This window comes from Arachis hypogaea, chromosome 13 (assembly GCF_003086295.3).
Source record: "Arachis hypogaea cultivar Tifrunner chromosome 13, arahy.Tifrunner.gnm2.J5K5, whole genome shotgun sequence".
In the NCBI taxonomy this organism is placed as follows: domain Eukaryota; kingdom Viridiplantae; phylum Streptophyta; class Magnoliopsida; order Fabales; family Fabaceae; genus Arachis; species Arachis hypogaea.
In genome coordinates, this window is record NC_092048.1 from 141,632,105 (window position 1) to 141,646,588 (window position 14,484).

General features: G+C 35.7%; 1 non-coding gene across 1 annotated transcript; it reads right to left on the reverse strand.

The window, feature by feature from the left end:
- Nucleotides 1-14,151: 14,151 nt before the first annotated feature.
- TRNAP-AGG (transfer RNA proline (anticodon AGG)) lies at nt 14,152-14,223 on the reverse strand. The gene has a single exon. It is a non-coding gene; the product is annotated as a tRNA-Pro (tRNA).
- Nucleotides 14,224-14,484: the final 261 nt, after the last annotated feature.

Consider the following 14,484-nt stretch of genomic DNA (forward strand, 5'->3'; position numbering starts at 1 on the left):
GAAATAACATCGGAGTCAACAAATGGGGGAAACGAAAGCTCGCTGCTAATTGAAAAGGGCCATATAAGATAAGTGAAGTCCTTGGAAAGGGATACAAGGTAACCGACTTGAGCGGTACCGAGCAACCAAGGTCGTGGCATGCTTGTAACATGAAAATGTACTATAGTTAAAAGCGAACTTCACTCCATGATGTACTATTTTTCCCGACTTCACGGTTTTTTCCCAAAAAAGGATTTTCCTGAAGGGGGTTTTAACGAAGCATCAAAGTGGAGCCTAGGCTGAAGAACTCCCTTAAGTACTATGGGCATATCAGACTACACCTCAGTCTGCCACAGGAGAAACACCCTTCTGACTTGCTTATGGCATAGAAGCCATGATACCAATTGAAATCAATAAGCAAAGTCTAAGGGTGAACTTCTACGATGATGCTGGCAACGTACAGGGGCATAAAGAATAGCTCGAGCTACTCCCTGAAGTCCGAAAACAAGCCCAGATAAGAGAAGCAGCATTGAAGCAAAAGATGACAAACAGATACAAAAAGAAAGTCATTAGAAGAAGCTTCGTCCCAGACGACCTGGTCTTAGTCAGAAATAACATCGGAGTCAACAAATGGGGGAAACGAAAGCTCGCTGCTAATTGAAAAGGGCCATATAAGATAAGTGAAGTCCTTGGAAAGGGATACAAGGTAACCGACTTGAGCGGTACCGAGCAACCAAGGTCGTGGCATGCTTGTAACATGAAAAGGTACTATAGTTAAAAGCGAACTTCACTCCATGATGTACTCTTTTTCCCGACTTCACGGTTTTTTTTCCCAAAAAAGGATTTTCCTGAAGGGGGTTTTAACGAAGCATCAAAGTGGAGCCTAGGCTGAAGAACTCCCTTAAGTACTATGGGCATATCGGACTACACCTCAGTCTGCCACAGGAGAAACACCCTTCTGACTTGCTTATGGCATAGAAGCCATGATACCAATTGAAATCAATGAGCAAAGTCCAAGGGTGAGCTTCTATGATGAGGTTGACAATGTACAGGGGCATAAAGAAGAGCTCGAGCTACTCCCTGAAATCCGAGAACAAGCCCAGATAAGAGAAGCAGCGTTGAAGCAAAGGATGACAAACAGATACAAAAAGAAAGTCATTCGAAGAAGCTTCGTCCCAGACGACCTGGTCTTAATCAGAAATGACATCGGAGTCAACAAATGGGGAGAACGAAAGCTCGCTGCTAATTGAAAAGGGCCATATAAGATAAGTGAAGTCTTAGGAAAGGCATACTAAAAGGTAACCGACTTGAGTGGTACCGAACTACCAAGGTCATGACATGCTTGTAACATGAAAATGTACTATAGTTAAAAGCGAACTTCACTCCCTGATGTACTCTTTTTTCCGACTTCACGGTTTTTCCCAAAAAAGGGTTTTCCTGAAGGGGGTTTTAACGAGGCATCAAAGTGGAGCCTGAGTTGAAGAACTCCTTCAAGTACTATGGGCATATCGGACTACACCTCAGTCTGCCACAGGAGAAACACCCTTCCGACTTGCTTATGGCATAGAAGTCATGATACCAATTGAAATCAATGAGCAAAGTCTAAGGGTGAACTTCTACGATGAGGTTGGTAACATACAGGGGCATAAAGAAGAGCTCGAGCTACTCCCTGAAGTCCGAAAACAAGCCCAGATAAGAGAAGCAGCGTTGAAGCAAAAGATGACAAACAGATACAAAAAGAAAGTCATTCGAAGAAGTTTCGTCCCAGATGACCTGGCCTTAATCAGAAATAACATCGGAGTCAACAAATGGGGGGAACGAAAGCGCGCTGCTAATTGAAAAGGGCCATATAAGATAAGTGAAGTCTTTGGAAAGGGATACTACAAGGTAACCGACTTGAGCGGTACCGAGCAACCAAGGTCGTGGCATGCTTGTAACATGAAAAGGTACTATAGTTAAAAGCGAACTTCACTCCATGATGTACTCCATGATGTACTCTTTTTCCCGATTTCACGGTCTTTTTTCCCAAAAAAGGGTTTTCCTGAAGGGGTTTTAACGAGGCATCAAAGTGGAGCCTAGGCTGAAGAACTCCCTCAAGTACTATGGGCATATCAGACTACACCTCAGTCTGCCACAGGAGAAACACCCTTCTGACTTGCTTATGGTATAGAAGCCATGATACCAATTGAAATCAATGAGTAAAGTCCAAGGGTGAGCTTCTACGATGAGGCTGGCAACGTACAGGGGCATAAAGAAGAGCTCGAGCTACTCCCCGAAGTCCGATAACAAGCCCAGATAAGAGAAGCAATGTTGAAGCAAAGATGACAAACAGATACAAAAAGAAAGTCATTCGAAGAAGCTTCGTCCTAGACGACCTGGTCTTAATCAGAAATGACATTGGAGTCAACAAATAGGGGGGAACGAAAGCTTGCTGCTAATTGAAAAGGGCCATATAAGATAAGTGAAGTCTTAGGAAAGGCATACTACAAGGTAACCAACTTGAGCAGTACCAAACTACCAAGGTCGTGGCATGCTTGTAACATGAAAATGTACTATAGTTAAAAGCGAACTTCACTCCCTGATGTACTCTTTTTTCCGACGTCACGATTTTTTTCCCAAAAAAGGTTTTCCTGAAGGGGGTTTTAACAAGGCATCAAAGTGGAGTTTGGGCTGAAGAACTCCCTCAAGTACTATGGGCATATCGGACTACACCTCAGTCTGCCACAGGAGAAACACCCTTCCGACTTGCTTATGGCATAGAAACCATGATACCAATTGAAATCAATGAGCAAAGTCCATGGGTGAGCTTCTACAATGAGGTTGGCAACGTACAGGGGCATAAAGAAGAGCTCGATCTACTCCCTGAAGTCCGAGAACAAGCCCAGATAAGAGAAGCAGCGTTGAAGCAAAGGATGACAAACAGATACAAAAAGAAAGTCATTCGAAGAAGTTTCGTCCCAGACGACCTGGTCTTAATCAGAAATGACATCGGAGTCAACAAATGGGGGAAACGAAAGCTCGCTGCTAATTGAAAAGGGCCATATAAGATAAGTGAAGTCTTAGGAAAGGCATACTACAAGGTAACCGACTTGAGCGGTACCGAGCTACCAAGGTCGTGGCATGCTTGTAACATGAAAAGGTACTATAGTTAAAAGCGAACTTCACTCCCTGATGTACTCTTTTTCCCGACTTCACAGTTTTTTCCCAAAAAAGGGTTTTCCTGAAGGGGGTTTTAACGAGGCATCAAAGTGGAGCCTGGGCTGAAGAACTCCCTCAAGTACTATGGGCATATCGGACTACACCTCAGTCTGCCACAAGAGAAACACCCTTCCGACTTGCCTATGGCATAGAAGCCATGATACCAATTGAAATCAATGAGCAAAGTCTAAGGGTGAACTTCTACGATGAGGTTGGCAACGTACAGGGGCATAAAGAAGAGCTCGAGCTACTCCCTGAAGTCCGAGAACAAGCCCAGATAAGAGAAGCAGCGTTGAAGCAAAAGATGACAAACAGATACAAAAAGAAAGTCATTCGAAGAAGTTTCGTCCCAGACGACCTGGTTTTAATCAGAAATAACATCGGAGTCAACAAATGGGGGAAACGAAAGCTCGCTGCTAATTGAAAAGGGCCATATAAGATAAGTGAAGTCTTTGGAAAGGGATACTACAAGGTAACCGACTTGAGCGGTACCGAGCAACCAAGGTCGTGGCATGCTTGTAACATGAAAAGGTGCTATAGTTAAAAGCGAACTTCACTCCATGATGTACTCTTTTTCCCGACTTCACGGTTTTTTTTTTCACAAAAAAGGGTTTTCCTGAAGGGGGTTTTAACGAGGCATCAAAGTGGAGTTTGGGCTGAAGAACTCCCTCAAGTACTATGGGCATATCGGACTACACCTCAGTCTGCCGCAGGAGAAACACCCTTCTGACTTGCTTATGGCATAGAAGCCATGATACCAATTGAAATCAATGATCAAAGTCCAAGGGTGAGCTTCTACGATGAGGTTGGCAATGTACAGGGGCATAAAGAAGAGCTCGAGCTACTCCCTGAAGTCCGAGAACAAGCCCAGATAAAAGAAGCAGCGTTGAAGCAAAGGATGACAAACAGATACAAAAAGAAAGTCATTCGAAGAAGCTTCGTCCCAGACGACCTGGTCTTAATCAGAAATGACATCGGAGTCAACAAATGGGGAGAACGAAAGCTCGCTGCTAATTGAAAAGGGCCATATAAGATAAGTGAAGTCTTAGGAAAGGCATACTACAAGGTAACCGACTTGAGTGGTACCGAGCTACCAAGGTCATGGCATGCTTGTAACATGAAAATGTACTATAGTTAAAAGCGAACTTCACTCCCTGATGTACTCTTTTTTCCGAATTCTTGGTTTTTTTCCAAAAAAGGATTTTCCTGAAGGGGGTTTTAACGAGGCATCAAAGTGGAGGCTAGGGGAAAATAAGTCTTTAAAATTTCCCTAGTAGCAAAAAGTACTTTCATCAATCGATAAAGATCTTTTCATTATATCTCTTTATAAATTCCATTATTATTATCATTTTACGAAACGCGCCGACTTAAACTCGAAAAAACGTGAAAATCTCATACCCGACCTACATAGTCGGCAGGATGAAACGAAGAGGTACAAGTCGGTGTAAAGAGGTTACACAGACGATCTTGATAACTCGGTATCCAAAAACCAAGAACGACTATCTAGTCGGAAGATCCGAGAAAAATAAAATGCATCGCAGAAATAACCTAAGTTACAGAAATTCAATAAGCAAAAATTGAATATGAGGAATACAAAGGAGATAAGAAAAAAATCATTCAAAGGCAAAGGCTTTGTCAAAATCACAGCCTGATTTTTGCGGGGTTTTTCATAAAAAACATAACAAAAGAAAATCGCAGAAAGCATACACACGCTAAATATATCTTAAAACCCTTATCCAAAAAAGGGGAATCTCAATAAAACAAAAATAAAATTTTTTTAACGAACAAAAAGGCCGAAAAAAGTCAACAACAAACCACCGAAACAATAAAAAGAAAATTGTTCAAAAAAGGGGCCCACAAGCCGGGCCCCATGTAGCTCAAATCAATTAATGGGAAGGAAGATTAGAGTCTCCAACTGGAAGGGAGTTCGGGTCTGCAGCAGGAGAGGTCGGAACAGTCTCTTCAACAGGAGTCTGGGCCTCTGAAGACGTCGGCAGCAAGTTGAGGCAGCCAACAAGGTTATACTGGCCGGGTTGAAGAAAAGGTTGCAAGATGTGAAGGGAGCCTGAGCTGAAGAACTCCCTCAGAGGAGTGATGTGAAAGAATATGATTACAGTATTGGCCACTGTGTATGAAACCTGCAAAAAGGGAAAGATGGAATATTAGGAGAATAAAATCTAGAAAAATATTATAGAAATTCTTGGAAAAGTCTAAATCCATGATGCAAAAAAGGGGGAGGGGATATCTATAATATCATCCGGATTAGATTCTTAAATATTCATAGATATAGTTTGCAGGATTAATGAGAATAATGAAGATCCACATGTGATCACATAAATCATTATAACTCCACTATAAACTTAATATTTGAATTGGCTTTCAGTTAATAAATCTTCAATTCTTATAACTAAGATAACTTTTTGTACAGTCCTCTATTTGTTTAAGAACAAATAAATATTTTAAGTTTGGTGTTGTGATGTCTTGGCATCTTTAGTGAATTTTTACATTTCTTTTTAGTAGTTTTCTTATGTTTAGTAAAAGTTTTCATTGCTAATTTATGTCATTTGAAGTTGTTTTAGACTTATTGTGTGTTCAGGATTTTTGTTTAAAGAATTTAGGCGAAGAGAAGCAAGCAGAGAGATGGACGCCCAACACCCATATATGGGCGCCCGTCGCCCAAAATGAGATGAAAAGTGGGCACCCAGTGCCAAGAATAGCCATGGCAACGGGTACCCACGGGGGCGGGGGCATGCCTCCATATCCAGTCCCCATCCTCGTCATAGGTAACGGGGACCCCGTATCTGTCGGGGACTCTATGGATATCTGCGGATTTTTAAAAAAATGGAAAAAATTAGAAAAACATTGGAAAAAATGAAAAAATCATATCAATCATCATGTTCCTTGTCTCCAAACACATTAACAACAACAAAGACATTAACAACAACAAACAATATCAAACATATCCATAAAACAACCAAAGTATCAAACATATCCAAAAACTACAAAGCACAATTCATCATATTGTAGAATCCTCAAAGCTTTTTTCATGATGTAATAGTAGTGATGGTAGATTTCGATTTGTTTGAATCTTACATAAAAAAGAAGAATACAATCAAAAGTTAAAATCGTAAAATAAATCAAGAATAAGTCAATAATATGAAAAAATAATATCGTATATAATTTAGTAATTTTCTTACATCAACATCTTCTCAAGAGTATTACTCAATGCATCCGAAGAAGCCATTTTATAAATCATGAAATATAAATCATGAATCAGAATCACATTAACCCAAAATATAAATCATGAATCAGAATCTCATTAACCTAACTCTAGATTAACCCAAAATTGACCCAGAAATATAAATCAGAATCAGAAATCAAAATCACATCAACCTAACTCAGAAATATAAATTAGAAATCAAAAATTCAGAATCAGAATCTCATTAACCTAACTCAGAAATATAATTATAATTAAATTAGAAATAAAAAATCAGAATCTCATTAAATATAAATCAGAATCAGAAATCAAAATCACATCAACCTAACTCAGAAATATAAATTAGAAATAAAAAATTCAGAATCAGAATCTCATTAACCTAACTCCATATTAACCCAAAATTGACTCAGAAATATAAATCAGAATAAAAAATCAGAATCACATTAACCTAACTCAGAAATATAAATTAGAAATCAGAAACAGAAATTCAGAAATCAAAATCTCATTAACCTAACTCCAGATTAATCCAAAATTAATATAGAAATATAAATTAGAATCAGAAATAAGAAATCAAAATAAGATAAACCCAAGTACTTAACTCAGAAATATAAATTAGATATTAGAATCAGAATTTCAAAAATTAGAACCACATCAGGGCTGACTTACCCGATGGAGAAGAAGAGCAGAACAGCGAAGACCAGCGATTTGGCGGATGAACAGCGAAGATGTGATGACCGGCGATGACGAGAAGACGTTGCTCTGCTGCGACAAGGAGAAGAAGATGATGTGGTCGCGACGGTGAGTGACCGAGCCACTAAGGTGGTGGGAGGCGGCGCTAAGGGACCGACGGGGTGGGAAGTAGCAGTCGGCTGTTGATGATCGTCGGTGTTCGGGAAGGAGACAGGAGAGGCTGAGAGTTTAGTGAGGAGAGGAGAGGAGTGGGGAAGAGACTCTGTCTCTATCTCTCTAAAGCAGTTGGTGCGAAATTTGAATACCACAAACTAACCGGCAAGTGCACCGGGTCGTACCAAGTAATACCTCAGGTGAGTGAGGGTCGATCCCATGAGGATTAATGGATCAAGCAACAATAGTCAATTGATTATTCTAGTCAGACAATCAAAATTTAGGGTTTTAATAGCAAATAACATAAAAACAGAGAATTAAATAAAAATAAACTAAAATTGGTTAAGAAAATAATATGATAAAATAGTTAAGGTGTCAGAGATATTTAACTTTCCGGATTAATATTCAATGTTAACTACCTTGATCATGCAAAGATAATATGTTACAATTCAAAACTAGAATATGCTTATCTAAAAGAAAGGAAACCACCTTAGTTCTCTCTGCCTTTCTCTTCATCATCTTCTTCTTTATCTCCTTTTAAGCTTTGTAGAGCATAGCCTCCAACACCAAACTTAGAATGGTTGCTTGTCCTCAAGCAACAAAGAAAAACCGTGGTGATAGAAATCGGAATAATCATGATGTCTAGTGGATATAAGGAAGTAAGGTGGAAGCTCATTCAAATCAAACAAATAAAATTAAAAATAAAATGAAAGGTAAAATAAAATAAAGCAAAATAAACATGTTGCTAATGTATTGGCTTGGAAGGAGTGGATCTTGCATAGGTGAAGTATGGCAACACCAAACTTGGTGTGAGAACACCAAACTTAGTGTGACACTATCAATGAAAGTCTGGGCCAAATACCCAGTGAAATGCAAGTACCATGTTCATGTAACAACACCAAACTTGATCCATGAAATACGTATCCAACATGAAGCAAAGCAAAAAGATAAAATGAAAAGAAATTACCTAACGTTGGGTTGCCTCCCAACAAGCGCTTCTTTAACGTCACTAGCTTGACGGTTGGTTCTTGAATTTCTTCCTCCTCTTTTAGTTGGTTAAAAGAAATAACTTCAGTGGACATGAGGAGGAAAATGATACCCACCAAAAAGCAACTCCCATACAACTCTATAATTCACTAAGACCAAGGAAAGCATATTCAAGTGTTGGGGGAGAAGGCTTCAATTCAAATGTGGGCGGTGCATTTAGATATTTCTTCTTAAGAGCTTGCATGCATAGAATTGAAGGGACTTGTATGGCTTTCTCCTAAATTATTGGAATGTGCAAGCAGTGTGCATGGCTTCCTCCTTTATTTGTGCATCTTCTTCATTTATTTGTGCATCTTCCTCTTCTTCCATGTGTGAGGGTGAAGAGTTCACTAATTCATTGGAGTATGAACTCTTTTGATTGATTTCCTCACTTTTTTCCATAGGATCTTACATTGTATCTCTTAGGAAGGAATTTGCTTGTATCTTGTCCAGGTGCTTGATAATCAACTCCGCATGTTTCTCTATATTTTTGACACTCATCCTCATATCATGTATGCATTCTTTCATGAGAAGATCAAGAGCTTATGGTTTTTGATATGAATAAGGATATGGTGGCTCTTGATATGAGTAAAAAGAGGAGGATGGTTCTTGGTATGTATATGGAGATGGTGGTTCTTAATAGATGGAAGATAGAGCACTGAAGTTTCTTTGGTCTTGACTTTTCCAACCAAAATTCGAGTAGTTCCTCCATCCACAATAATATGAATCACTCCTTGGGTGTGAATAGTAATCCATATGATCTCTCTCCATTATTTTCCTTAGCATAAAACACCAAACAGAATTAAACACACCATATGGTAAACAGAGAAGTTAAGAAGAAATAACAAAAAGAAATATTATTTTTTTTAATTTTCATTATTATTATTATTATTATTATTATTATTATTATTATTATATAAAAATAAATTTCAAAAAATAAAAAAATATAATGTAAAAATCAAATAAGAAAATTAAACAAAGAAAAAGTCTAACCTAGGTAATCAATTAACTGGTAGTTGTTAATCACAATTAATCCCCGACAATGGTGCAAAAAACTTGGTGCAGAATTTGAATACCACAAACTAACCGGCAAGTGCATCGGGTCGTACCAAGTAATACATCAGATGAGTGAGGATCGATCCCACGAGGATTAATGGATCAAGCAATAATAGTTAATTGGTTATTCTAGTCAGACAATCAAAATTTAGGGTTTTAATAGAAAATAACATAAAAACAGAGAATTAAATAAAAATAACTAAAATTGGTTAAGAAAATAATATGATAAAATAGTTAAGGTATCAGAGATATTTAACTTTCTGGATTAATATTCAATGTTAACTATCTTGATCATGTAAAGATTATGTTCATGGTAAACTATATGTGACTAAACCCTAATTTCTTATACCTTTTTAGTCTCCTCTAACCTTCATCAACCGCAGTTCCTTAGTCACTTGATTCCGATTAGAGGGTTAAGTTTAAAACTAGTTTATGAGCCACACAAACCCTAGATACCCAAAAATAAGACGATTATATGTCACGTATCGCGTTAAATCTAGATAAATAGAAAGTTGTGAGGAATTGATTTCAAGATGTAATTCTAATAATATAACTTTTCTAAGATTCAAATAGAATTCAAGTTGAATTAGAGTTATTTCCAATAATCACTAATTCTTAGGATGAAGAACGAAGCCAATTATTAAACAATAATCAAAACATTAATCAAGAGTAGAAGAACAAATAATTATTAATCCATCAAAGTAAATAGATCTCCTAACCTTAACAATGGAAGCTTAATTCTTCTTAGAGAAAAATAATCCTAGTAGAGAAAAGTATGAAAGTGTCGAATGAAAATTAGAAGAGTCTTAGGTCAAGATCTCTTCTCCTTTTATATATTATCCTAATTAATGTAAAATATATTTTCTAAAACTAAATAATATATTTTCCTATTTATAAATAAAATAAAGGTTTTAATCAAAATTAAATAATATCTTCGTTAATGGCTTCAATTGACGTGGGACCATGCCTTGATGATTGGCTAGCGCCTAACTTCACAAATGTGAAGTTAGACTTGGATGAGGCAGCACGAAATTGAGGATTTAGTAAGCATTTGGCACCTAACTTTAGGATTTTGAAGTTAGGCGCTGCCCTGGCAGCAAGCTTTTGGAGCGCTGGTTCTTCTTCCGGCGCCTAACTTGGAAAAAGCCAAGTTAGGCGCCAATATGGCCGTACAGGTTGGAGAAGAAGTGTATACTATTCCACATTATTGAAAAGTTCTGGAAGTTAGCTTTTCAATGCCACTAAAATCATGTAAATTGGACCTTTGTAGTTCAAGTTATTTCCGTTTGAGTGCAAAGAGGTCAGGGTTGACAACATCATTCACTTTCTTCTCTTCTTCTATAAAACTCTGTCAAATCCATCCAAATGCTACCTGAAATAAACAAAATTGCACACAAATCAAAGTAGCATTTATAGTGGCTAAAAAGTTTTTAAATATTGATTAAACTTAACAATTCAAATGCAAATTCACAAGGAAAAGATAGGAAAGATGCTCACGCATCAACAGTGAAGCACCTAAGGGAATATGTGACAGCTAGGATTTTTTTAAATGGCTCATATATGTTATATATTATAGGGATATTTTCGTCTTTTTACATAAACGGGGAATTAACGGGTCTCCACGGGGCGGGGACCTCTACCCCGCCCCCGTCCCCACGGGTAAAATCCAGTCCCCATACCTGTCCCCGACGGGTAAATTCCCGCGGGTATCCGCCCTGCCGGGGATTGTTGCCATGCCTAGCCAAGAAAGAGAATCAGGATGGGCGCCTAGCGCCAATGCATGGCGCCTAATGCTAAGAAATTTTTCCACGTCCAAGACCAAAAATACAACAGGAGTCTCAGGCGCCTAGTGCCAAGCACCCAAGAAGCTGGAAGAAGCTAGCGCCTAGAAGGATAAGAAGTGGGGCGCCCAGCGCTCTGAAAGAGAAGAAAAATGGGCGCCCAGGACAAGCATCCGGCGACCGGTGCCTAACCCCTATTCAAAAATCAAGACCCAGTAACAATTTAAAGACATTCAATTCAGCCCACATACTCAACATTTGAATGCCGTTAGTTTAAGTTATTGTTAGAGAAGATAAAATTAGATTTTGTTTATGTTTAAGATATTGTTAAGTTTATCTTATGCTTCTAGATAAGATAAGATTAGGTTTAGCTTACGTTTGAAATTTAGGTTAGAGTTTAGGTATAAATAAGTTGGAGATGATCCATCATCCATTATCTAGCATTCATTAGAATATTTCATCTTTTGTTTATTTGTTATGAGTCACTAATTTCTTTTGTTAGATTACGAGCTCTGTTTAGTTTTATGAATTGGTAATTGATTGTTTTTTTAATTTTAATTAATGTATTGATACTTTTCAAAAATTGAGTTTCGTTTTTATTCTTAATGATTAGTAAGTATTGGAAAATATTCAAAATCTATTTTGGATTCCTTTATTATCTTGAGAAAGCTAATATTGGAACTAACTTGAAACTTATTCTCATAATTTTTCAATTGATTAGGAATAGTTTTAAAAATTGTGTGACTTTAAATCAGAATTGCGCTTAATTTCTTCTTGCCAACTAATTGAACAGGAAATTGGCGATTAAGTGGGATAAAGAGAAATTGAATTGTCAAGAGATCGAGATTTGATTATATATAATTTGTCGTGAAAATATCTTTGCATAAATTAAGGTAATGAACATGAACGTTTCCTTTTCTAAGAATTAAACATCTCTAAAACCTTAATAACTCTATCCATTATCTGTTTCTCTCGTTCATAAGCTTTGCATACATCACTATTGTTACTTTACATCTAGTTACTACTATCTAAAAAAAGTTTCGTGAATCTAATTAGAGATTCAATTAAACATTGTTTTGCTCAATTCTTAAATTCTTGTAAGAACGATACTCACTCACGTAGTATTATTTGAAGCGAGTTGGTGTACTTGCCAAATTAAACCACCCATTAGAAGAATTAAAGATTATAACGAAGTAAATTTAAGAATTAAGATTTCTATTAGTTTAAACTAAAAATAATATTTAATAATGTGCTTGTTCTATCTTAATATTATTTACATAAATATCCTATTTTTATTATAATAAATCGTAGTGAAATATCAATATTTACTAAATAATAAGTAAATCACATTAGCGTTTGTTGATTTAAGATTTAACACACATGAAATAGTGAATAAATCGCAGTTGGTTGTAAGATTTAAGTTTAGAAATATTACTAAAATCTACCCATTTTACCACCACTGTATTGAAAGAATTCTTAAATTGCAATGGCAAGTTACTTTTATGTCTAGCAAAAAATCAAAATTGATTGCTACTATTTATGTATATTTTAATAAAAACCATAGACTCTGTTGCGATTTACACATGCTATAATAAGTAGCATCGTAAAATATGTAGACTCTAATACACACTAAACTTCCTAAATTCTACTGGAATTTATTCACTATCAAATGCGTTAAAACAACTATCACTATTCACTAATGCGATTTACGTGTTATTTATACTAAAAATAGGATATTTATATAAATAATGTTGAGATAAGATGAGACAAACATGTTATTAAGCATGTTTTGAGTTTAAATCAGTAAAAAACCATTAATTTATTAAGTTGATGATTTTATAGTAAACTTGTATAATATAAAAAGCATTTAAGCTGATTGATAATAAACTGGTATTGTAGCAACATGATAGTACTGCTGTGAATTACACCACTTGTCTATTAGTGATAGAAATCGATGGTACTAATCTCTTTTGGATACTAGCACGTATATGGTAGTATGTAGAAATTACACATTTACACCCACGGATTAAAAAAAAGTTCAATTATTTTCTTGGTCTCTATAGTTTCGCAAAATTTTTAATTAAGTCTTTATATTTTATTTCCTTTTAATTGGTCTCTGCACCAATTTTTTTTTTTCAATTGAGTCTTTACATTTTTTTTTTCTTTTATTTGAGTCTTTGTACCAATTTCTTTTTTAGTTGGATCCCTATACAATTAAGTCAATTACTACCAAGCGGGACCTAATTGAAAAAAAAGTTTGGTACAGGACACAATTAAAAGGAAAAAAATTATAAGAACCTAATTGAAAATTTCGCAAAATTATAGGGACTAACAGAGTAATTAAACCTTAAAAAAATTGGGTTAGACCTTTCAATTTCTATTTTTTAAAATTAAAAAATTTTAAAATTTAAATCAAATTCTTCAATATTTATTTTTCAAAAATAAAAAATATAATTTTAAAATATTTTTCAAATTAAAATCAGACTTTTTAATTTTATTTTTTCTAAACATTCTTCATACTTTTATAAAAAGAATTTTATCTATCTTTTATCCTAAGTATATATGTTAAGTTTACAAATTAAAAAAAAATTTTAAAAATATAAATAATTTAAGTTTTTAATATATTTATTTTATATTTAGTAAATAAAAATATTTAAAATTTTTTACTAATAATAAATTTATCATATATTCTGAAAACACATCTTAGTTAAACCTTTATAAAAAAAGTAAATTAGATAATTTACTTAAAATATTACATTCTAATCCCATACATTTACATATTAATAAAAATTTTAATTTATATATAAAACTAGGTGAAAAATAACACTAATTATTAGTTAGAAAGCGGGGCACAAGTGCAATGGGAAAAGAAACGAGTAACGTGGTAATGGGGAGTGGATTTGTGAATTCTCATTGAGAGTCATAATCATAGTCAACTGGCGTGTTCTTTGAATTCTGCAATACATGCTTAGAATTAACAATTAACAATTATTGCAACGTCATGGAATTTCTGTCGAGTTCATCTGTCAGTAAAATAGATGTTAAATATTTGGGGCATTCCGAGAATTGAACTCGGGACCTCTCGCACCCTAAGCGAGAATCATACCACTAGACCAAATGCCCACTGTTGGCTATTATAATTTGATCTGCAAATTATAATAGCAATTTATTGAAGTAATTGCAACATAAATGTCGATTAACAGTTAGTAGAGATACATGGACAATGTCTTCAGATGAAACGAAGTGGTGGTGACACTTTTACATGTAACGTATGCATCTTTGTTCTCCAAACGGGAACATCACTCAATAAAATACTTCATTGTCAATTGAACCTTTTGAAAAAGCCAAAAAGAAAACAACAAAATGAAATAAATACTGCTTCTT